The sequence below is a fragment of the Protopterus annectens genome, chromosome 1.part0 (assembly GCF_019279795.1).
Source record: "Protopterus annectens isolate FY-2018-M chromosome 1.part0, PAN1.0, whole genome shotgun sequence".
Taxonomy (NCBI): Eukaryota; Metazoa; Chordata; order Ceratodontiformes; family Protopteridae; genus Protopterus; species Protopterus annectens.
Window position 1 is genome coordinate 984617450 of NC_056725.1, and position 27667 is coordinate 984645116.

Consider the following 27667-nt stretch of genomic DNA (forward strand, 5'->3'; position numbering starts at 1 on the left):
GGCCTGGAGATATCACCAAGGCAGGGAGGTGTACTGCACAGCACCATCCCTTACACAGTGTCCATAATGTTGACCACAGCCTAGGTGGTAGTTAATGGGTACAGGGATGTTCACCTAGTGGTGACAATGCTGATATCATCCATCAGAATGTGCACATATGTCACACACCTCACCCACACAGCCCATTCTGTATGTTGTTCACAACACTGACACAGCTATTCCTCATAGGTCATGGCCATTCACATCCTTACATACACAGATGCCTAACATTTGTCTGTGTGGTATGGGCTACAATGAGGGTGGAGTACAACACATTAACCCTGTTCTACTGTAGCTGGCACTGGTGTGATATGCACATGTCACTCTGGCACCTTTTGTAGTTGTGAGTCTGTCAACAGGCTACTGGTAGAACACTCCTGTGTTATACAAAGGTATTTGTAATCAAACATCCGTACTGTCTTGTACATCTGTACTGCTAACATCTACAGTGATAATGGTTCATGGACATGCACACCATACTCAGCAGGGTTATAGTGCAGTGCCACCCATTATGACTGTCGTCACCACTTGTGGGTTGATATTATCCAACACCCTATCTGTATTGTATGGTCATGCTAGGCACTTGTTCAGAACATGTGAGCATGTCATGAGCTACTGATTAATATAGCACCCATTCCACACCATTTCCCACAGGTACACTGGCTGTCCTAAAATTTCCAGCTTGCTTATGGTACAACAGCTGTTGTACACACATAACGCACATATCCTGTGAGACATGGTTGTATATACAGGCATGTCCAAATGTCACGTACCACTGCTATTGCCTGACTATATGATGGATATGTCGTACATGTGGCAATAGAGCAATTGTCTCATGTACACATTCAATGCTCACCTCCCAACATACGACACTACAGCCTGTGGGGGATGCACCTATGCAGCCCTGCTGGGGGTAATGCTGTCACCAACCCTGACTGCACCTGACAGTCATGTGGGGATGTGTAACATTCGCAACACACCCCACTCATCACATAGTCTCACATGATCTTCACCACAGGCCACACATACGAGGACAACTTGTGCAGTACCTCTCCATACTCTTTGTAGGCACAAGAGGCAGCCCCCATCACGGAACACAATATCACCAACTTATAGCCCACAGACTCATGTGTGCCCATCACATACAGCCAATAGGGTGTTATAACATACACAACATACCAGTCATAGGTGACTCTGTAGGCAGTCACACTGCAGTTCCACACAGCAGGCTACACAAGGCGATAGTCGCTTACATCTTGCTATCGGGTAACTGGTTCTGCAACATAACCTATGCACCCATGCCACACCTCACCAGGTATGATGTGACTGTCATTCTCCATGTTAGTGTGACTACCCTGAGATGCCACTTCACAGACTACATGTGCAGGGACATGCAATAGCTCACCAGTCTTGTAGCCCTGAAGGTGTGGGCCTAGCCCTGGGGAGCATTATGCATTCATCCGGACCTGATACCACTGTACAATGACTGACTGTGTCACTTCAACAGTTGCCTATGCTTCTGCTGTCATTCCACAGGCATCTGGTATCTGTCAGCTTTGAATGACCTGGTCAAACACAATGCTTTGGCACAGATGACCTGCACCTGTCAGCCCTGGGAGTACAGATCACATGTAAGGCTCTTGCTGCTTCTATACTGCCTGTCTTGCACAGTTTCCAATAACAGTCACCGGCAGAATGGGAACTGGCAAGCAAGACATGGGGTCATGTGACACAATGCTTGCATCTTCCTCTGTGACGCACGTAGGCAAGGCACACCTTATATTACACCACTCCGATATCTCTGCAGTGACTGGGACCTGCCTCTAGGATCTGCTAAGCACACCTGCAATGACAGGTTATAGTCAGACCATACCTTTCAGGCACATACCTGGACCGGCACACCCACAGCTGAGGTGTTCCCATATCCCACTATGTTGTACACACATCCTGGCTAGTTACTTAGCACAATGCATCAGAGGTGCTCCACGTGCAACTAACTGTGTCCAGAACCACTATACACATTGTAACAAGCTACAGATTCAACAACATACCCCATGGTTACCAGACCTCATTTGTTGGTGTACTGGACAGTAGGGCTCAGACAGCTACTACTGGTGTGTGACTGACACTACCCCACACTTAACTGGGATAGCCACTCATGTACCGACACATCCATGAGTCATAACCTCCACTTGGCTGGATCAACCCATACACACCATCTCCAAGACCAACATTAACCTTGACATGAACACTACCAACATGTGACTGGTGTTCCACACCTGGGGTTATCCCTTCATTGGTGGATTCCGAACATATGCTAATCAACCTTATTAGTGACATCCCGGCACCACACCCTTCACGGCATACACAGTACATGAGTACTACAACACCTACTACAGACGTCTTATGACAGCGGTTGTTAACATCATGACACCCGTGCAGATGGACAATGCACATACAAATGCTGAAACATACCCCAGTGCACTTCATTAGCACGTACAGAACTGTATGGATCATGCTATTCCACACAGAGCCATGATGGTACACATCAGATAACAGACGCCACACTGGTGGTCAAGTTCCATGGACATAATGTACAACAACAGGTGGAGGCTGTTGCACAGTGGTGTACAATCCCATGGGTGGGGTAGCTCACTAGTCAACCTCGGTAGGGCCACGGGATCCCTCATCACATACTCCAAGACTAGCTACGTAAACATTACTGCGACACATTCTGGGGTGTACCACAAGGCATTATGGTGGTATATCAGTAGTCGATGGCAACACCCACATCTGCTCTCACATATAACAGTCACTCAGTAACATTACACATCCAGGTGATTTTGGCTACATGCTGGCGGACGGATTCAATGCTAACATTACACCCTCTCACTCACTACAGAGCCACAATCCATGCAGGAACATTGCGGTGTCCCTGCGGTCACACCTACACATTACTAACCTGCACTCTATATGTCCTGGAACACTGGCCCCATGTCACCTTCCAAAGTCCCAGGCTGTGATGTCCACAAACCTCTGAACAACATGTCTCCCCACTAGGCCACCATATTCAGTAATAGCCTTGTATCAGACTTTGCGGCCCCTGAATGGCACACAGCAACATTTATCACACTCCACACAGGTGGCACCACAATGCACAACGTCTGATAACAGACTATTGCAAACAAAACCTGTAACATCGCCGTTTGTTCCATTATATAACGGCTGCAATTTTGAATGGCGCCTTTAATTGTCTCTCTCACAAGGTATGTTGATGGTTCTGCAGATGTAATTGGCTGACTGGATGTTTGTGCTGTTATTACAGTCTGTATTGCTATAGTTTCTAGTGTGGGGGATGTCGGTGTGTGTACGTAGCATATACAGGTTTGTGGGGTTTGCATTTCTACATATTCCATATATATGTGTGTGGGCTCTGTCCCTAATTAAAGAGCTATCAGTTAGTAGACTTATGTTACGGGATTGTACATTGGGCCATTGTTAATTGGTTTCTATATAGTATGCAGGTGAGGTTGATACTTCCATACATCCGGAATTGCAGCGATATGTAAAGGGATTTGTCTAAATGACAGCTATCCCATGTATTTATGTCCCAGATATTTGCAGTCATTGCGGTTGTGTTGGTAACAGAACCTCTTTGCCATGGGTTGCCACCTTTTCATATGGCCATTGTTGAACACTTGCAGGACGCACAGCGGTGTTTACAGGCCAACACATAGCCACGGTCAGTACATAGGTTAGCACATACTTTTATCCTCAATACATACCTATTGTGGGACTTTGGCTACTTATCATATTGCATGTAACATTTACGTTTCTTACATACAGGCATAACTATTTAATGCAACTATTACATTATATATGGGACATATTAATGTTCTACAATCCTGGACATTTGCCCTTTGTAATGTTTTATGTCAGGACACACCTGCCCAGGGAGGGGCTGTCCCTCCTAATGTGGGACAGGTGGTAACCGTATGCCTACGGCTAGCTATACCCACACCTACCATAATGATCTACCTCCGGGTTGGCACTAACAGACACATGATGCGGACACACACACACACACACATTACAGTCACACGGAGACACACACGGCATCCTCAACACACACATACACAGAATACGGCACTCACAAACACAGTTGAACACAGTACCTACGTGGACCGCAACACCGGCAGGGGTAACTAAATGTCCCTTCATATCATCATACTATTACTTGCAGTTGTACTGTTCCGGTACTGTGTTCTTTCAGTCTTTCAGCCTCTTGGTTACGCATGTCGGTATGTTACACATTCCATAGTTGGTGGTATCCTATTTATTTGTACCTCCAAGGTGTTTTGAATGTCGTTGACCTATCTATATATATTTGCAGATATCGCTGAATCCGTATATATCAACATATATCACTCTATCGCCCTTTCTATCTGTATTATATATATGTATATATGTGTACATATATATATATATATATATATATATATATATATATATATATATATATATATATATATATATATATATATATATATATATATATATATATCTGACGGGGAAAGTGACAGGCAAGCTACACCTTTCATTGTGTACTTGTTGGTGTATACTATTTCCTGGACTCCGCACGTTTGTGTATGTACCTGTCACATTACACACCTGCCGTAGGTTAGGGTTACCAGCTGTCCCACTCTGCGAGGGACAGTTCCTCTTTGGGCAGTTGTGTCCTGCAAAATATTTGTAAACATGGCAAATGTCCTGAGATTTTAGAACATACTTATTTCCTATAGTTTATGTAATAGTTGCATAATACAGTTATTCTGTATCTGAACCACCTATATGTTCTAGAAACAGAATAAGTAAGTAAACATTACAATAATGAGCTTTTATCTAGGCAAAACAGTGAAGTTCTGAATTTCGTACTGGCCAGGTGTATGTGTCGGCCTGCAGACATCTGACGTATGTCCCACATTGGTCATTTGAAGAGGTGGCAACCCTACCATAGGTACATCTTGGCTAGCAATAGTGTTAGGTAATTCTATACATGATTGCGTGTTCTACTCCTGGCAGTGGTCGTTTTACCCTTCAGAGCAGGCGCAATTAGTACAGGGGTGAATAATGCTGATTTCACCTGTTCTGAACATCACTGACCGTGATCTGCGTGATATTCAGAGAAGCTTATCCCTGTTTCACGCATATCCATATAGTCATATTTAAACGTCGGTTACCAGCAGTGGGCAATGCATATTTCCGCTAACGTGTGCTACACATATGATCTGATGACCTGCATCCGACATGCATTACTCGTGCCTTCGGGATTACGTTACATCCCTTGCAGGATGTGGGACTGGGAACATGCATGACGGTCACTGCATTTAACACATGGCCATCTGGGATTTGTACACGTGTTATGTTGTTTTGTATGTGGAGTATACTATGGCTGTTACTCCATACTACACTCGCATGGGTAATTCAGTTAGTTTACATATTGATGAGTCCAGTTAATGGTATGTCCATGTGATGTTTACTGGATGTGCTCCGGCATTGGGTATGTATATCACAGTGAGCCACACACGATACTGTGCTACACCTTCAAACGACCATAGGTGGAGCATGCTGGGGTGACGAATACCTGTCATGGGCACACCCCATGCCTTGACACAACATCCATGATTATATTATGTGGAGCCCCTCATTAACACAGCAGGGACTCTGTGCTGAGTGTGTGCAAAACAGTGCTTACACACATGTGCTCCCACAATTGCCTCTGCTCCACTAAGCGATAGTTGGTTACTCAATGTTGTGGTGACAGCGGACACTGTTTGCCCCGTTTGGTGTATGGCCTCTGACAATCGGCCGTGTACCTACCGATGTACCTGTGAACCTATACACACACAGCACCACCATATGCTGCTAGGCGCATGTATTGTTCAGGTGTTGACATTCCGTGTTTCAATAGCTGTTGTGTGTACAATGTTTGAGGGCTGCCTATGTAGGATTCACACAGTGGGCCACCTATACATTACAATTTACAGGTGGTCGTGTTTGTGTGCCATCCATTTTACTGTGTGTGCAGGTGAAATGGTGTGTCAGTCCGTAGGGGCCTACACTGTCAGAGTATGTGCTATACATTCCCTCTTTGCCAAGGCATAGGCATATTGGGCACGCCTCCATCTGCCTACTGGGGCTGGCACAGTGTGTTCGTGGTCTGAATCCCTCTGTGCCTGTGATGGCCTTGGCAATTGCGGTGGGCTATGAGGGCCTTCACCATTTTGTCCCTGCTGCAGCTATTTCCGCAGGATCATATTATGTAGCATGGCACATACTATGACGATGTGGGCACACGTGCCTGGAGAGTACTGCAAGGCACCACCAGATGTGTCCAAGCACCGGAACCATGATTTCAGCATCCCAAACACACGCTCTACGATGATTCTGGTTTGTGCGTGTGCCTCATTATGGCGTTCTTGCATGAGTGTGTGTGCATTTCTGATGGGAGACATCATCCACGGCTCCAGTGCAAAGCCAGCATCCCCCACAAGGTGGCCATGTGGGATGTCCCCCCTGACAAATACCTGATACAGCTGTGAGGCATGCAAGATATGGGAGTCATGGTAGCTTCCAGGGCTGCCAGCACACACAGCCAGGACAATGCCCTGGGCATTGCACACGACCTGGCAGTTGATGGAGTGGAATCCCTTGCGGTTTATGTAGCGCCTACCATGCTCACCGGGTTGTGACTTGATTTGTATGTGCATGCAGTCTATCGCACCCAGTACCTCCGGGTAGTGTGCCACATGGTGGAAGTGACGCATATTGCTGACCAACTCCTCCTGAGTTCGGGGGAAGTATATATGCTCATTGGCATGTGGTAACATGGCATCCAGGAAATGGTGTAGTACCCTAGATGCTGATGCCTGTGAGATCCCCATTATATCTCCAGTTGGCCTTTGAAAGGTACCTGTGGCTAGTATTTGCAAGCTTACACATACTTTCATGTCCACTGGGATGGGTTCCCCTCTGTTGTTTCTGGTTCTCAGGCGTGGCTGGCACAGCTCCACTATTTGCTGTAAGATGTCCCTGTCCACCCTGTAATGCTCTACTACCTCCAGATCATGTAGCTCCTGGTAGGCTACCCTTGGTCTGAACACTCTTCTCCTCCTCCGGGGCCTTCGGTGGTTGTCGGCATCATCCTCCACAACACCGTCAGTCTCTAACACATGCTGATGAATCACAGCTATGGCAGCTCCCAACATGTACATTTTAAAAGTTCCCCATGTGTTTACACCTATGGTGCAGTGTTTGGGAATACACAGGTGTGTGTAGGGTGCTTTCACACTTTATACTATTGTGCTGTGAACACCGATGATGTCATAGGGTGTGTATGTACGATCGTAGCTCAAGGGTATCTTATGTGTTTTACTACCGGAACTACTATTGTGGTGCCTTTGGTGTTGAATTACATATGGCTGCCATGGATTACCTCTAGACCATCCCTTTACATTTCTGCACGTTCCGCCTACCATTTTCTGGCATGCATCCAGCAGCCTGCTTTCATTTGCACTTTCCTAGACCTGGCGTATCTTGCGTAATGTGTGCTATTGCCGGTCTACTGTCGGTTTGCTTTGCTCTGCTATGACAAATCTTTTATCTTTGCAATCCAATGCCTCCCCTCCTTTCTTTGCATTCCAATGCCTCCCCTATCCTGTTTTGCAGGTTTCTGTGAGCAGACTTGTCAGCTGCCGTCGATTGGCCACCGTGAGTTGATTGGTGTCGATTGCTCATTAGTACTCCAATTACCCTACTTCGGCATTTCCTTCTTTTCTTCCCCTGACCTTCCTGTTTGTGCTATTGTTCATGGCGCGTGCATCTGCTTACTGGGTTTTGGGCACGTTTTCATCCCCGTACACATGCGCTTTTGGGCACCATGTGTGTTCTCAGCTAAACGATTCTATACCTTCCTCCCGACCCCTGTCCTGCAGCTTTGCTTAGCAATGGCCAGGCCAGATTTGCATTGCTCCAATGTGCTTACTGCTATGGGTGGCACACCCCTCTGCTGATGTCATGTATCTCCTCTGAGCCACTCCTCGGTGTTATAGCACTGCGCCGTATGGTACAACCTTCATCCGGTGGGACATTTGCGATTCAGTATTATCTGCCTCATTTCCATGGCATTGACTTCTAATTCATAGTTACCGCACCGAACACTGTCGCAGGCCCTTACCAACCCTTGCACCTTGGTTGTGGTGTTCCATGCCTACCATTGTGTATTATGGTGTAAACCTGATTTGTATTACATTGCGATTTTATGACATTTTTATATAATTTCTTTATGTTCCAGTTTGCGCACACATGCCCTGCGGTTATACTGTGCGTTACTGTGGACATGACATTAAATGTTGTTTTTTAAGTGTTGTGCATCTTTTCTTATGCCATTGGCTGTGTATTTCACCATTGGCATATGTTAACTTTGTAATACATGAGTCTGGTCCGCTTCCATAGCTCCGATGTTCTGTTTGGGAAAATGTAAACCGTGTTTTTTGGTTTACATTTCTGTGGGCTTACGCTAAACCTGCACCACTTCATGAATCACTATCTGCCTTCATTTGCATGGTGCGACACTGCACATAGGGTGATTAGCATACCTATGTTGAGGGCTGCGCAGTTCTGGTGTACGCTGGTAGTGCACGTGGTATTGGATCGTACCTGAATCGCTCGATGGCCATATTTGGCGTTATTCCGCCTACGCTACGCCTGCGCCTGGCGCAAGCTTCATGAATCCCGGGGATTATCTTTGCATACTTTCACAGTTACATCTAACAAAATTTATTTCATATTTTGAAAACTTCGATGTAAACCTAAGAAACTCTGTGCTAGTGTTTAAATATGCTTCAAATTCTTTAAACTGATTTAATGTACCACCCCACACTATAAAAAGGTTGTCCACAAATCTACTATAAAACAATATGCACTGTTGATATGGACCTGTCAACAAGTATTCCTTTTCCCAGGCTACAAGGACAGCATCGGTGTATCTACTGGTGCACGAGGTGCCCATAGCTACATCATGTTATTGCCAAACAAAAATATATTATGCTCAAGCAATATATCAAGTAAACTAGTGAGTAAATCAATTTTTTCATTAGTACAAACAGAATGATGATTCAAAAACTGTTTAGTATAACTAATGCCCTCCTCATTGGATATTATGGTAAATAAAGAGACAAAATCTATAGTGATCAGAAAAAAAAAATCATTACATATAGTGTCCTTTGTAAAACTATATAAATTGTTCAAGAACTACTCTGTATTTCGTAGGACATGGCTCACTGTGTTCAACACAGGTCTCAAACATTTCTCTAAATATATTGAAATTAATTCCATGCACCAGCTCGTAGCTGATACTATCAGTCTTAATGGAGGAGTCAGTGCATTCTTATGTAACTTAGGCAGTCCTTGAATAGTGGGTATAGTCGGGTTTTGTATATAAAAATATCTAAATAATTCACTATCACTCATGCTATTGGTAAGCAAATCCTGAAGTAAAAAAGTCACATTATTAATCAAATGTTGAGCTGTTTTTGGACAAATCCTAGTATAAAAAGCAGTGTTATTAAACATATCCAACATGGCCTTATCATACCAGTCCCTATCCAACACTGCAATCAGGCCACCTTTATCCGCTGGTCTTATCACAATATTAATGTTGTTTTCTAAACCCTGCAGTGCTATACTCTCTTCTTTAGTTAAATTATAACATATATTCTTTTTATGAACACTACTAGCATTCATTTCTAACTTATAAATGTTTTCAATACACATTTTTTCAAACGCATTCAATAAAGGATTAATCACAGGAACGAATGTGCTTGGTTTCTTACATACATTCAAAACATCATTCTGATTAACTTTGGAGTCTTTGTACATAACTTTTAACATTAGATTTCTTATAAACATTTTATTTTATAAATATTTGACAAATATTCTTTTCCTTGAACAGTATGATTTACTAGAACAATAAAATGTTCTATAAGCCTAGGAATGTTTTGCCTAGTAATTGGTTTCATTAACTGTAATCTACTTATAACATAATTTCTCAAATCCTGTATTACTAGCCACACATTGATATCTAAATTAAATTTATTTTTGACTTGTTCATTATTAAAAATTTGCCAGTTTGTTTCAGTTGATGCCAATCTGTTAAATCATTTTCTTTTAGAATTTTGATTGTGGCCACATTGGAAGTCTTAATATTATTCTTAGTACAGGCAATAGGGAATGAAATTAAATGCCCATGCTTTAATATCAGGATTTTTGTTTAGATAATTGTTGAATACTTTTAATATATCTGATATAAATTTTGACCTTATATGTTTATTTTTATTGTTAACTGTATATTCTCTCATCATCCAAAGAAAAGTATTAAATACCATTTTTATGAATTGTGGTGACACTGAATGACTTGATTTAAACCAGATGCTTTCATGCAGTTTTTTTCCATCTAGCTAAATATGTGGTATTTAACCAAAAAGATAATGTCTCTATGATAGATGACAGCATATAGTGTCAGGAAGATTTATGCCCCTTTCCTCACAGTCATTTAAGTGATAACTAATAGCTACTCTGGGTTCGTTAGGATGCCATAAAAATGTATCATAATTTTATTAAATTGATTTATATATTGTTTAGAGGGGGGATAGAGAATGATTGTATAAGATATTGTAATTTTGGAAAAATAATCATGTTAATTGTTTAAAGTCTATTCTCCATAGTAAAGAAGAATTTATTTCAGTTTTGTATGAGAAGTTTATATGATTTAATACATTGTTATAATTAGTAGTAATTATTCCACTTATATCATTGGCTACTGTAATCCTTAGATAGTTGATTTTGTTGTCAATGGATATATATTGAAAAAAAAATCTTGCTTAAATCCTTTTTCTCAGAATTTGTAAGCACAATTTTGTTTTACTTTCCATTAAATTTAAGATCAAAAAGGCTCTGAAATAACTCAATTGATTTCAGTAGAGTTGTTAATTAGTTATTATTGTCATTTAAGGTTAGCAAGATGACATCCGCAAAAAGCTGAACCTTCATTTCTAGAGTATTCCTAATTTGTATACCTTTAATATTCGGATTTAGCCTGATATAATTTGCAAAGGGTTCTATGATCTGAGCAAACAATAAGGGGATAAAGGGCATCCCTGCTTTGTTCCTTTTAGCAACTTCTATAGAGGTAGAGAGGCACAAACCAATCTTAATATAGCCTGAGGAATTTTCATAAAGTGATTTTATTGGCTGTGTACACTTTTGTGAGAAACCATATTCTTCTAGGACCAAAATTAAATAATTCTAATTAACTGAATGAAATGCATTGTTTATATCTAGACTCACCAGGGTCATATTTTTCTTTATGAAATTTATATAGTCAATTAAAGAAAGGATTCTTTTAATGTTTTCAAAAGTATTTCTGCCTTTTATGAAACCAGTTTGATCCTCATCTATTAACAAAGGAAGTAACTGTTTAATTCTATCTGCTGGAATTACCATAATATTTAATAGTCAACATTTAAAACAGATATAAGTCTATAAGAAGAATATTCACTTGCACTTTTTCTGATTGCAGAATTGAAGATATCACTGTATATTTCCAAGAAGAAGGCATAACAAAACCTGCCTTTACTAGAATAAACACCTTTAACAACAGACATAAACCTTCTTTAGTTGGTAATTTAAACATTTCTGGAATAATATTGTCTATATCAGGAGCTTTAGTAATCTGAGATTTAAGCTCATTCATTGTTATTTATCAATTAACTTTATATGTTGCTGTAATAAATCAGTTTTGATTTTATTTCTAAAAAAGGATCTTATTATGTTTAAAAGCTCTATTTTTATACTTTGCAAGTTGATATTATGAAAACGTATTTTAAAAGCTTCCAATATTCTTTCCAAATCTGATACTTTTTTCTTGATGCCAGGAATATATATTTCTTGTATCTTATTTGACTTTATGATCTTTTTAGTTCTATTAGCTATTCTTTTCTAGTTTCTAGGATTCATCAAGTAAGAACTATGTTTAGTCTTCTCCAGATGCATAATAGTTTTATTTCTAAGTATTTTTTATTCATTAGTTAAGTGTTTTTTTTCCCTTTTTGAATGTTAACTTTTATCTTATCAGTATTTGTTTGTAAGTCCAATAAATCTTTATTCCATTGCCTTCTCTTGTTAATATACCATGTTAGAGTTTCATTAAAATCTTTTAAATTTGTTTTATAAGATGGTATTCTAGTAATAGCTAACCTTTGACTTGAGTTTACTTCTAAATCAAATGTAATGGCATTGTGATCTGAAACTGGTGGTGGTGCAGCGGTAGTGTTGTCGCCTCACAGCAAAAGGTTCTCCCGTTCGATTCTCGGCTGGAGCTCCTTCTGTGTGGAGTCTGCATGTCCTCCCCACGGTCGAGTGGCTTTCAAAAGACATGCGTGAATGGGTGTGCCTTCATTGAAAGTTGGGCATCGAGCTGGCATATCAGCACTGTAAAAATCTACTGCCAATCATTAGCGGACCGGAATTCCACTGTGGCGACCCCTAACTGGGAAAAGCCGAAAGAAGAACTACAACAGTTCCTATCAGTTGTAACTCTCAAATTCTCATCACAATAATTCTGAGAAAATTCAAAATAGTGGACAGTAAATTTTAAATATTGTTCTTATAAACATTAGGACATTGCTAGAACAGCAGAATTTAAATCAGCCTGTAATTCCTGAAGGATATGATGCACTACATTTTAATGCCTGCCATTACCTAGTGACATTAATCTTCAATAACTTACTAGACAACCACAACTTACATGGGGGAAACAAACCAAAATATGAGACTGAAAAGAGGACATTTTATGAAATTCTAGCCTAAAATGTTTGGAAGAGGTTTATATTTCAAGCAAAATAAAAGTTTAACAGTGGTAGACTTCCTTCCATGTTAATTTATTTTTCCATATTTTGCCTTATAGAAAAGATGCATTTATTTCTAAAGAATATCCACTGCACTTTACAGACATCATCTTTTTAAATAGCTAACTTATTATATTATTTTATATTATATTAGAAGTGGTATAGTTTTAATGCTTTGTAGGGGAAAAGTATACATGTGTCACTCTGTACATATGGTTATGTTCATATAAATTAGTTTTAAATCCTATCGCTTTCTAAGGGAATAAAAAGTTATTCAATACAGATTGGGGAGAATTTAATAAAGCCTGCATGTACTTTTTACCATGTAGGCATCAGGCCACACTGCTTACACGAATGTAAACAGGTTTTAGATTCAGTAAACACTGCTGAGTGGTGCGCACGCACGCACCAACATGCAAAGTTTTGTGGCATGCAAATCACCATATAAGCAGGTGAATCTCATCCAAATAAGGCAGGTAGAGCAATCCAGCAAGCAGTTAGTGAGGTTTTCAGACCCGATGTCAGTGTCTGTAGTGTACACGGAAAAATTCCATATACAGGAGTATAGACAGACAAAAGGAGCTGTAAAAATGTTGATATATGGACAGAAATAGCATTCCACATACAGATATGAGTGAAACTATCCTCCTGTGTATCTGAAAAATTAAAGGAAATAAGTTAAATTATTTTTTTTAATATTCTGGACATGTTTGTGAGGCATGCCACACTGCACAACCATGCTTTATAAAAATAAAAAAAAATGAATGTTATGTAACCGAAATGTGGGTGGCCACGGTGGTGCAGCAGTTAGCTTTGTCGCCTCACAGCAAGAGGTTCTCTGGTTTGATCCTCGGCTGGAGTGCCTTCTGTGTGGAGTCTGCATGTCCTCCCTGTGGTCACGTGGGTTTCCTCTGGGTACTCCGGTTTCCTCCCACATCTCAAAGACATGCTGTAGGTGGATTGGACACTCTATATTGGCCCTAGGTGTGAGTGTGTGCGTGTGCCTTCTGTGGAAGGTTGGGTGCTGGGCTGGCAACTCGACATCATAAAACTTCACTGCCAGTCATGAGCGGACAGGTGATCCGCTGTGGCGACCACTAACCAGGAAAAGCCAGAAGAAGAAGATGTGACAGAAATATACTACAGGACCCTATGCAAATGAGGTGGAGTTATTGAATAGCATAAAGGAGTAATCCTTTCCACATATACCCTTTGTGAAAGCAGAGAACCATGTTGGTGTTTGCACAGGAGGTAGTTGACATCAGGGGAGGGTGTGCCCAATGACTTCTACACTTATTTCAGTTTAGCTGCACCTGTTTGTGTGGGGTGCCAATGTGCTGAGCATGCCCATTCTGGGGTGTGTGTACTGGCTTCAAAACTTTGTTTAGCTTAGGGGAGTATATTTCCTCATGTTTCTGTGGCATGCCACTATGCTGAGCATGGAAATATGAGGGAGGTGAGTACTAAGTGCTTAGCTTTGTTTACCTACAGGACATGAGTTTGCATGGTGTGACACAGTGCTGATTGTGTCCAAAAGCCAATGACATTGTGATGCCCGTGCACTGGCCTAGCAATCAAGGAGCCTCAATCCTCACCACTAACACTAGTGAGGGGTGTCCCTATAGGGAAAGGATAATAAATACATACACAGTAAAGTCCATTTCCCTTACGACCACACAGGGATCACAGTCAGTCTAGGGCTGGTTTCTCCCTTTCTTTCCAGGTCCCCAATAAGACTCTCTACTGACACAGCTATAGGGTCAAGATCTCAGCCTAGTGGGCAAGCTAAAACATCCAGCACTCTGTCTGTCCAACCAGTGCTTTGTGTCCCTGCCCAAGTAGCTGACACAATCACACTTTGAGACAAGAGTTATATACGACCACACAGATATGCCAGGGGAAGGCTGGAACAGGTTCTCCAGCTGTGCCCCTTTTACCAAGACTATATGGTAGAAATCACTGCCACCACCCAGCTAGTATTTATCAGCTACTCAAAGGCACTTATGATAGGGGGTGCAATTATACTGCACGATATTACTATCCAAATGGTAAGTGTAACCAAACAGTCAACACTTATTTGGAGTGACTTGGTACAGTATCACTATATACATGCAATGTACTCTTAGAGCTTAAATTATCTCTACACAAAACAGCCACCATTGAAAGGTTTAAAATATTTAATAATAAATAATAAAAACACAAGACAATACTTCTTACTACACAGAGTTGGTCAAGAGTTCAGAAATCACAGAGAAATACTTAAAATAATGCAGTAGCAAATGTTCTGACATCACAGAAAAATAGCTAGTCTAATCTTCCTATTTCCTAGCTATATCTAAGAGAAAACACTAAAGTCTAATATCCTACTTACATACAGAGCAAGACAATGCTGGTGATGTTGGATGTACTCAAGACAAGAGCTCTAATGCTCTCATTCTTTCTCTCCTTAAATTGATACCACAGTACCACAGATTCATTTCAGATTATATCATTTATTTCTGGTTCCCAGGCTAACAGAACTCAGAGGTTAATGGCCTCTTTGATCTTGCAGCTGGTCAGGAACCAGAGCAATAAAAGAAATTATACATGGAAATTCTAGCCGTTAACTCTGGCCTCAGAACAATAGACAGAATTCCTTCATCCAGACATATCGGCTCCGAATTTTGACATCAAAGACAGTCATAAAATGCTCGACTTAGCTTTCTTACAGCAGAGTGCACTGTTGTTTCATTTTTGCAGTTCAATATCCAATGCAGTCTTTTCACATTTAAGAGAACAAGCCTGTGTCTTACATTAATATTTACAAATGACACAAGTATCTACAAAATTCTATCTGGCTAGGCTGGCAGCCTTCACCTATCTTCACAGACATATTAATTAGTCTTGACTCCTGCTTAACTTAAACTATGGCCATTAACTGATGTTAATGATATACCAGGCAGGTGGAATGCATCATACATAGGTAGCCAATCACAAAGTCAGCACATACAGCAGAGCACTATAAAGTATGCATACTCCCTAAAATCTCATTTTCCCCCATACTCTGCACCAGTGGAGTACAGACTTGGGGATTTTAACTGAGAGAATGCTAGGAGCGTCTGCAGGTCTGCTACTTGTGTATGTGCTAGATGCTGAAGTCAATGCTGCTGCTGCTGACAATAGGCCTAGACAGAGAAGGATAAGAGTGTTGAGTCCCAGGGTAACCTTCCAGGAGCTTCATGAGCTGGAGATTGTAGAGTGCTACATCATGGACAGGGACATACTACAAGAACTCACTGAGCTCTGCCACTATCATCTCAGTTCCAGAGCCAACAGAGGGGAACCCATCCCAGTGGAAACAAAGGTATGTGTAGCCCTTAACATACTAGCTACAGGGTCTTTTCAAAGACCAACTGGGGACATGATGGGGGTCTCACAGGAATCAGCATCCAGGGTACTCCACCAGTTCCTGGATGCCATGCTACCACATGCCATTAAGCACATATCTTTTCCCCTCACCCCTGAGGTGAGGGCCAGCAATATGCAATACTTCTACTGTGTAGCACATTATCCTGAGGTACTGGGTGCCATAAATTGCACTCATGTACACATCAAGTCACCATCCAATGAGGAGGGTAGAATCTACATCAACCACAAGGGGTACCACTCTTTCAACTGCTAGGTCATGTGCAACTCCCAGGGGATTATCATGAATGTGTGTGCTGGAAATCCTGGCAGTTATCATAACTCCCATATCTGGCATGCATCACAGCTTTACAGAGTTTGGTAGGGGGAACATCCCACACAACCATTCACTGGGGGATGCTGGCTATGCACTGGAACTGTGGATGATGACATTCATCAGAAATGCACACACACCCATGGAAGAATGCCACAATGAGGCACATTCACAAATTAGAAACATCATAGAGCATGTGTTTGGGCTTCTGAAGTCACAGTTTTGGTGTTTTGATATATCTGGTGGAGCCTTCCATTACTCTCCAGCCACGTGTGCACATATGTTCACAGTATTTGCCATGCTACACATTATGATCCTGTGGAAATAGCTGCAGCAGGAACAATTAAGGGGAGGGATACACAGCCCCCCACCACTGTCTAGGTCATCACAGCCATAGTCACAGGAGGACTCAGATAAGGAACACCCTGATGATGTCCCTGTAGGCATATGTAGGCATGCCCAGTACACCTTAGCTTTGGTTAAGAGACAATGCATAGCACATACACTGACAACCCATGGTCCTAGAGACCGACACCTTACTCTTACTCACATACATATAGTAAAATTGCTGATGCCAGGCAACACACACAACCTTTACCTATCCATGTATTGGCTGTGTACTGCTTGCATCAGACAGAGTCAGCCCTGAACTACAGTTCTGTCAACTGCTGCATTCACAAGGTAAGTCCCTAACCTGCACACTACTTGTAAGGATTTCTATAATATGGTATTGTATGCATGGATCTGCTGTATTAATCTAAGGAAATATAGTGGGCTATGTGGACAGAAGTAACATCCACATGGGACTACAGATACTGAGTCCAATAGTACGTGTTCCCTAATAATCACTAGGCCTCATGGTTGGAATATTCACTATATCACTCAAGGGAGATGTTAAACAGTGGGGTCACATGATATTAGACTACAGTCTATTCCAGTCGATCATGTGCTGTTGTCCCCCCCCCCCCACAACACAGCAGTGTTCCCATATAACTGTTTTAACAGTAATTCACCAATGGTATATCATCAGACCAGACATTCTCTGTTCTGTAACATAAAACTCAATCACACATTTTATGTTGCACATAAAGCAGGAATAACAACGTACATATTTATACTGTTGATTGTGTGATGAATGACTCCTCTCTGTCTGGCAGCCTGTGTGGCTCAATGCATTAGGGAAGTTAGCACTGGTGATAGTGTTGATAGTTCTAATCTGGAAGTAGTCACATCTTTTGCATGTGAGATATTATTATCTTGGTGTTTTTACAGACAGTCAGTCTGCATGTGGGTAACATTATGAAACTCAGTCACATATTAAGTACAGTAGACAGCTGGGGAATGCCATGGACATTTTGAGTGAAGTGCAGTACTGCAGAAACAGGGACAGATGTCAGTGCCTGTAACACACAAAATAATGGACTGGAGTACAGGTAGGTGTGGCCTGGAGTCACTTTATAAGTACAGACAGTCTCACTGGGCATGCTTAGACACTTTGTTAAAATGATCACAATTTCATTGCCCCTTCATCAAAATTACCTGATACGTATGTACATACAAACATACCTATACATATCTGCCTGTTACTATCTCTCTCCCACATACATATATCTATCTCTATGTAGTGTCAAATAGATATATACCAATAATATATATATATATATATATATATATATATATATATATATATATATATATATATATATATATATATTACATATACTCTCTCCAAATATCTACATAACACATATACATATTGTAGACACACACAACTACATTTATGTATACATCCTTGTTATATACATAAATATGTGAGTGGATGTCCATATTGTCCTACATACCCTAATAATGGTGAGTAAATCTGCACTATCACACATCCATACTGTTGCTCAAAGGATCCAAACTGAGGGTGCAAAAGTACATAATCCACTTACCAACAGACACCTGTGCCTGCTGGATGTTACCATGTAGACAGACACAGGTGAGCAGGTGGTGTAATGTAGAATGTTGATAATGCATGCATGGACAGGGAACATTGTTCCTGCCCACAAGTTTGCCTATCTAAGTGCAAACAACCACATATGGCCATACTGGTAACTGTACACACATAGCTAGAATAACAACAGTTATCTCACTGCTACTATGCAATGATACTAGATGTAGATAACAGTACAAAGCAATATCACTCTGCAGGCCATAGATGTTGTTCAACACAAGCCTAGTTTGTGTAATGCTCAAATACTGTGCCTGCAATCACATGTACAACAGACTTAACCTGTGACACATGCGATTAGTACCGTGTGATATAGCGTTTAAGACTAGATAGGTAGGGGTTCTAATCTCACTACAGGCTACCTGGTAAGTGTGTGTGTGTGTGTGTGTGTGTGTGTGTGTGTGTGTGTGTGTGTGTGTGTGTGTGTGTGTGCATGTGTGTGTGTATCCCCCTGCAAAACAATGGATATACCCTCATGGGCTATTCTCCTGCAATGGTTATGCACCTTTTGACCCTATAACATCCTGCTGGCTTCCAAACAGCCCTCTTCTACTTGGCGTGATGATGTCATCCACCTTATGACTACCAACTGACAGTGTCACAGCAAATGTAAGCCTTGATGCATGCGATAAGTACTACGAGCTATAATGTATAAGAGTTGATAGTAGGGGTTCTAATCTTACTCCAGGCTACTTGGTGTGCATGTCCATATGGCATTAATATGATCACCTTGGTAACCTAGAAATAGGTAGTCCTTTGAAGCATTTTATTTGTAGCATGTGATGTGCCCCCCAAAGGACTAATTACAAGGCGTGCTGATGTAATCAAACATAATATGTCCTAAACTGATAGTACTAGCAGACATGAGGTGTGTTGCCTGCATCACATATTGTGATCTGTGGTGTGTTCCAGTACATAGGTAAGTGTTCTCATCTACATACAGCCAACTTGCACTATGTGTGTGCATTGGCATGTCCTGAATGCAGTGATTGGAAGTGGTGCTAGCCTCAAGTAGTCATGTTGGTCTGTGCTTCTGTTAGAGCACTTTACAACATGTTATGGAACCATAGGATGTTTGAACTTTACTAGCATAATGGCCATACAATCTTCACAATCATAGACATCTTTATACCTGCATTTTCAGGATAAGCACATACTGCTCTAGTCCATGAGGGACACAGGCAGATGCCCTGTGTTGAGATGATGGTCACCCAGCCAATCATACAGATGGCATGTGTTGAGGTGCACTGAGGTGCTCTGTGTGCCATTAGGCAGGGTTCTGTTTCAAGGGTGTGTTTACGTCTGCTAGGCAAATCTCTCCCACAAGCATGTAGTACTAATGCCATGTATGAGGTTAATGTCCTTACAGTGAGTTAACCATCTACTATTCCTCCTACAGATAGACAGCATATGCAATCAATCTGGAAGCAGGGTCACACATTGCCCCATATGTAAGGCGCGAATCACCTCTGAGTAGTCTATATACCACAGGCGACAATGACAGTCATTGCAGATTATCTCCATTGAACACATACTGAAGACATGAAGTGTCCTTGTGAGGGAACACACTGTTGTGGTAAATTGCCAGTACTGCTTGGAAAGGTACATCAACAAATGGCCATTGCGCTCAGATACTGGCATGCTGAGGGAAGAGAATTTGAAGGTTATGAGTATGTTACAGGTGACTGCAGCCTCAGCTATGCCATATAATTCCTGTCATAGCACTTCAGAGACATGGTAATCTGAGGAACATTAGGTGTAAACCTGTGTGTCCAAGTCTGTGTGCCTATTTCTTTCACCCCTGAGCATGTGCATCACATGTTGCAACTGATGTAATACTTACCCGGTACATAGGTCTAACTGATGGAAATGATACTACATGACTATTTGCATGGAGTTTATAGCCATTAGTATGTCAACAAGAATGTGCTCACAATACCCTCTTGTAGGATAGTGACTTACCACAGAGACTGTAGGAGTGCTCACAATTTGCAGGCATCAGCCAACATTGTTAGTCGCAGTCAGTCAGTAGTTGTATGTATTGTGGTTAAATGGATTCCAAGCAGTAGAGGACCCATGACTGCGACCTGTTCAGCATTGCTACTTACAGATCAGCTATTGCAGTCAGATATCCCTATGTTGTGTATGTGTGCCATCAATGGGCTACTTAGTGACCCCTACAATGACAGTATCGTGAATGACTAAGTGGATGCTTTGTAAATGTTGCCCAAGTGAGGGATATAGTCAGACAGCTTGGCTCACTCTAGGGGGTTGTACACCCTGATGTATCCTAAACCAGGTCCTTGGTGACTGCCTCGGAAATGTCCACATAGTGTAACAGTCATGCTGCCCCTGTCACATATTCAAACTGTGTACAGTCAAGTGTGAGTAGATCACATATATGATTGCCGATTAGCTCTATGATGATTACCCCTGAGGGCATGCAGATAAGGATACTTAGACAAAGTGGTATATAATTATGTCAGTCAGTTGATACCCCACTTCTGTGCAAGGGTATCACAGTTGCCATTGTCCACTCAGCTGGTTTGCAGCCAGTGGTGTCAGTATGATTGCAAGGGTATCCCAATGGTGTTAGTAATCCTTGTCAGATGACATGTTGGATGCAGCCTGGAATGTTCGCATGTGCAATAGATGCTGTGTATCTTCTAATGAAAGGCCAGTTACAAAATTTTCTGTAAATATGAAAGTTATGGGACAGGTTGTAGGAATGTCCTTTGCCACATGTGGTGGAGACAAGGGAGTGTAATTGATGGAGACAGTGTGTGTGTACAGGTTAGGTGTGAGTACAGATCCATCATATGTGGCATCATGACATATAAGGTCACCGACAATATGGGCCTGTCCTTTAAGGTCACACATGTAACTACACTGTGCATTGTGGTTCTGCTTTGTGTGGGTGGCTGCTTTTGTCACTTACCATGTCTACATTACATCACAGGAACATTATGTGTATCTTTTAGCTGAGGTAGTGCCTCCATGTTGGGGGGGCACCATTACCTCAACTGTCACACAGCACTGTTCACCTGTTATTGTGTTAATGGCAATTGTCCCCAGTCAGGTTTGCTGAGCCATGATGAGCCTATGTCCCTCTGGTCACATACAGCTGAGTTCTTGCAGTTGTAATGCTGCTAATGCATGGGTGTAGAAGTCTGCATACTTGCCTGTCACATCTGAAAGGGGGTCCAGTCAATCTATGTTAACCATCCCACAGGAGATAATAAATGTCTTTCATGACATACATGTCTGAATTGTTTGCGGGGGGGGGGGGTTATGTGCTTGTAGTTCTAAGAATACTGATCTGTGGCTAGATCCCACCAAGGAGGACCTCACATTGGGGGGGGGGGGCTGTACTGGTATGCGCATGATGCAATACGTTAGTTTTCCATGTGCAGATGTCACAGCACTAGTGCAGGGCATTGTAAGTAAGGACCTGGATTATCAGCATGACTAATCAACACAGTGTGTACATAGTACACTTCCCTAACATGTTTGTCTATGCTCTGTACAGACACATTGCATGACTCTCTTCTTGCCGGAAGTGAGTGCAATACTTACTTGCACAGAGAACAACTAGTATGTAGTGCCAAGTGGTGTCCCCAAATCTGTGAGTCATGTCACCTGAAATGCCATGACAGGAGTTAGCATGGATATGAGCACTAATACTGTTGTATACCAACTGACACTGGACCAAACACTGTTACTCTTGCTCAAGGCCAGGTCAAGCCTACTGATTGTAACCAGCGGAGCCCATTGACTGTTACACTATGCAATGGATGTCAGACATATGTCTTATTTCACCAACCATGGCTTCACAAGGTGTATGACAATATTAGGCCATTTGGTGGATAGTCAAGTGTCTGACAGTCATAGTTTAGGAAGATAGCATTGGGAGACCTATGCTACAATGACACCAGTCACCACTGGAGTTCAACATTCTCTATTATTGGCATACCCCATCTACCTATTCACTCTCTGCATTCGCAGCCACTGTCGGTGACCTCTGACTGAGTACATTACCAGGTGATTGCATATTAGGCACTGTAACAGAATCCCACACAGAACCAACAATTATCCAGTATGGACTAAGACACAGTCAGTTGTTCTCTGAGCCACTGATAAAGACTAAATGGCAACGATGCACAATAATATCCTGTGAGAAATCATCCACCCCTGCAAAATATTGTATTGTCTGCACACCGGACACATTTGAGCCATTACACATGGAGTTATGGACAAAGAGAGTAATGTAGCCTTGGACTTTCACTGGTTGGCAAGATGTTGGGATGCATTCACTGTTGTACAACCTATACCGATAGGTTTGAGATGTAAATCCCAGACTGTCACTGCTACACTGACTGTGATAATCATCACATCTATAATAGTGTGCAATGGCACCCTTGCTATGTCACTACACAGGCATATGGTACAACTGTAGCAGCCTCACATGTTCCAAGGTACACCAATACACAGTGTAGATAACATGTCCTATAGAATCCATGTCACGACCATACATATGTAGTCTGTCACCTACATGCTGTCAGGTCTGTCACCTACACCGCTGATATGTGCTGATATTTAATATTTTGAATACGCATGTTCTGTGTGAGGAAAGACTCGTATAAATTCCTATAGCCAGCTGCTTGTCTTTTTAACATGCTTCTCAGCAGGTGATTGCATCTTAATCAATCTGCTGTTCTGAAATGCTAATTGCAGCCAACACAGTTGACCTGCACTATCATCAGCCAATCACATGCAACCACATTACAATATATAAGGCCTTCATGTAGATTAGGGACCTTTTCTGATATGTTGTGCTGGACATTGCTAGGGTGAAGAGACTACTTTATCACAAAGGGTAGGTTTGTAGCAGCAACTTTTACATAGAGATGGGTGGGCTACAGGCTGCAGCTGCTGCTGCAGATAATAGACATAGGCAGAGAGTGTGAACACTGTGGAGGACAACAAGCTGTATGAGTAACTGTGGGAGCTGTGTCAGCCATGATGTAGAAGCAGAGCCAGGGTGAGGCTACCCTTTTTAGTCCAATTAAGGCATGTGTTTAAGATAGAATATTAGTCCACATGTTTGTTTTGTCCTTGACCAACATGGGGGAATAAATATAACAATACTATAACTGGAATGCTACAGACCACTGGATTTGAACCCAGAACTGTGTGTGGCAAAATGTACTGTTTGCAAGGCATTTAACAGACTTAGCTACTGAATCACTGCAACAGAAGGTATAGTTGCAAGATATATGTGCACACATACAGGCTTCAACAAGCACTTTCTACATCCATCAGTATGTGCATGGGTTTATATGGATGTATTACTGCACCAGGGTGCCAGTTGAACATGCATTTTGCCATTAAAGCCTTTGCAGGTGTCTTTCTACATGTTGCTGATAAAAGGGCACATTTACCTGCTATCAAAGGCCTCACTTACATCCATTATTATGTCTGGGTTTCTACTGGTGTACTATTATACCCAGAGTCCAAGGCACACAACCTTTTTTTCTATTATTGTTTAATCAAGTTTGCGTGGTGTGGCACAGTGTGCATCTCTGCTGAAACACAATTACTGTAACAGGCAATTACTATGTTTTGTTTAAATCATCTGTTTTAGTTAAGAGTTGTGTGGTGTGGCAGGTTAATGCAGTGGTCTGCAGGTGTGATGATCTTGGGTTCGAAGTATGGGACAGGTGTTTATTTTATAACTGTGTATTACAATTTTAAAATCACATATAGTCAATATAGCTCTATTTAGCTCAGCTTAGCAAAATTGTGCGACGTGGCGTGCTGCACAGCATCTTGCTAAAAAATATAAAGAAAAGAAAAATGAAGAGATAAGAAAGTTTTGAAATGGGGTGTAAGCAGGGGAAGATATAGTGAAAGGCTGGTAGGGATATGCAGGAATGATGTAGGAAAAAAAACATAGCTATCCATTTCTTGTACAGCAACAACTGTACACTTTGACAGAATTTGTACATGACTTTGAACTCTCAAGCCCAGACAGAGGAGTGAGGACAACATAACTGTGTTGTCAAGCCAATTGGACCAAATCACATGTGTCCACTGGACATGTGTGTGAAATGGAGAGCAATGTATGGAATGCTTTTTTTTGGGACAGGTGTCCATGTTTTTTAAGGTGAAAGTGGAATGTTGGGGTAGGGACATAGGTATGTGTGGGGGAGATAAGTTGGGTAGGTGAGGATGCATTTACAGACAGACAAGACAAACATGACAACAGACAGGGGCAGTGTATGACACATGAGGGGGTAAACACCTTTGATAGGGAGGGTGTTGTGGATTCTACATCCCATGTTCCACCACAAGGCAGCAGCATGACTCATATCCCCATCCATGGGACTGTCTGCACTGCTCTGTCACTGCCCTGAGGTGACAGTGGTGGAGGCTGGGCATGAGGGTGAGGCTGCCACACCAGGCTGGCCAGCATGTCCTCAATCCAGCACAAGTTGTGGTCAAAACCATGGTAGACTATCCTGTCCACCAAAATCGTCAGTTCAGCCTGGCTGACATCACCTCTACCACTACTCCCAGAGGGTCCCATCCCCATCCCATGGGGTGGTACTACCCAATGCCACAGGTTTTGCAGGGGCAGCAGAGGGAGCACTACTTGTCTGGGTCCCAGAAGTGCTGGGACCCGGTGCCAAGGCCAGATGAGGCAAGGTAGGCAGATTAGCCAGTACCGGCCTACCTTGATATGCTGTGGTAAATGAGGAACAGCAATAAGTTAAGGTTAGTAATAACCAAACCATTGTTAGTATTAACAGAATGGAACTTCATATTTATCAATCCAAATACATATTAATGCATATTGCGTGTAACATGACCTTAAGTAATATAACAGTAAGTATGTTAACAGCATTCCAGTAAGAATGAAACCATAAGGCCAACAAAACAATTAGATTAACAAAATATGTTAATATTGAATCATAATAACACATAATAATAAATCACATTTTACCAAAATATAGTTAGTTTAACAAAATATGTTAATATTAAATCATAATAATAAATGGCAATAATAAATAAATGAAGATAAGGGGTGGAGAGAGAGAGGAAGAAACATTCCATTACTGACTATGCAGACTATATCCCTGAAAACACTGATAATAAATACTCTAACGGCATGTCCTGTCAGTTTTGAGTACAGTGACTAACATTTTCCTATAGCTGATGAAGCACATACATACCTCTGAAGCTGTTAGCATGGGTCAGTATGGGCCAAGCAATAACAAATACAGGTACACCACTACACAGAACACTTTCACATAATGTGGACTTCTATAACTACCAAGGTGCTCTGTAAGCAGATTTGGTAATACATTGCATTCCAGGTAATCATTTTTCTGGTAATCCTGTGACAGATGGATTAGGCAGTTTTAATTATATTATGAGAAGTTGTGACACTTGAGAGGCATGTTCGTGTACAGTACATAAACTAGAAATCCGTCATGCCTTACTTGGCAGGCATGGGAATAGACTGTGACTGCAGGGGACATCTGCAAAAAATGTAACAATTGACTGCATCAACTTAGTACAGACATGCAAGGAATACAGCTTCACTGGAAATATGTGGATTGATTTATTTAGGAATCAACAATGCTGCTTAACACTTTATTGGTATTGCTGATACGTGTCTGTAAAATGAAAACACAATCATATCTACTCATAACTTAGTGTACCTCAACCATATACCTTTTGTTCCTGGAGTGGGAGGAAATGAGAGCATTATGTGACTGAATTCATTTTGCATTCTAGAACTATTACAATGTTATACTTGACAGCAGTGACAGTAGAACACACATGCATGGAATACAGCTGTACAGCATTTATTAAAGCAGATTTCTTTAGGAATCAACAATGCTGCTTAACACTTTATTGGTATTGCTGATAAATGTCTGAGAAGTCCACACACAATGTCTGTCCATAGAGTCGGCTACCTCACCCATATACCTTTATTACCTGGAGTAGGAGGAATAGAGAGAATTATGTGACTGATAATGGCCTGGAGACAGTGCTACACTTGACTGCTGCAAACTTACCATAGACAAGCAATGTATACAGCTCTGCTGCAATGGTTATGACAACACAATCCTGCTGTACACCATTTTGCTTACTGTTATTGGTATCGTTTTTTGCAACACAGTTTTCATTGTTCATTTATCATACTAGAGCTCAAATTCCCAATTTATTGCACTACAGTTCTACTTGCCCATTTATTGCACTACATTTTTATTGTGTATACTTTATTGCAGTAAATGCTTTACTCTTTCTTGCTTATTGCACTACAGTTAGCATAATAAATCCGTACTCACTACACTCATGGTGCAACCTGGCCAGGCGCTCGACATGAGACTCAGCATTGTGAGCCCTCTCAGCTATAGCTGTTGGAAAAGAAGCACACCATTATGCATACCAGTTTTGCAGACATTCAACTTGCAGTTTGATAAAAAGTGGAAAACATACTTACATATTTGTGGGGCATTCCTGGCTCATGTCTATTGGACCCAGGTGTCCAAGATTCCCCTATTTCTCCTCTTCAGATCAGCATAATGGTGTCAATACTGCTCATCAGTGTGGGAAATGCCAGTAGCACTGGTAAGTTCCCTGGCCAATGTGTCCCAAGCCTCTGCCTTACATTCCAAGCCTTGGAAACCTCTCTGCAGCAGCCTGGGTTCATCATTTTTTACCAGGAGCCCAACAAAGATGCTGGGCTCCTGAAGACCCCATCTCTGTGCCTGAAAGCCCACACCTTCACCAGCAGTGCCTGCCATATCAACAGTTGATTAGACTCCAAAGAATGTTGTTGAATTCTCTCAAATTATGCCTAATATAGGCTGTTTTCCCACCCTTATATGTCCTTGAGTGACATTCAAAAAAGTGCCACATTGCTTAGCAGTACATAGA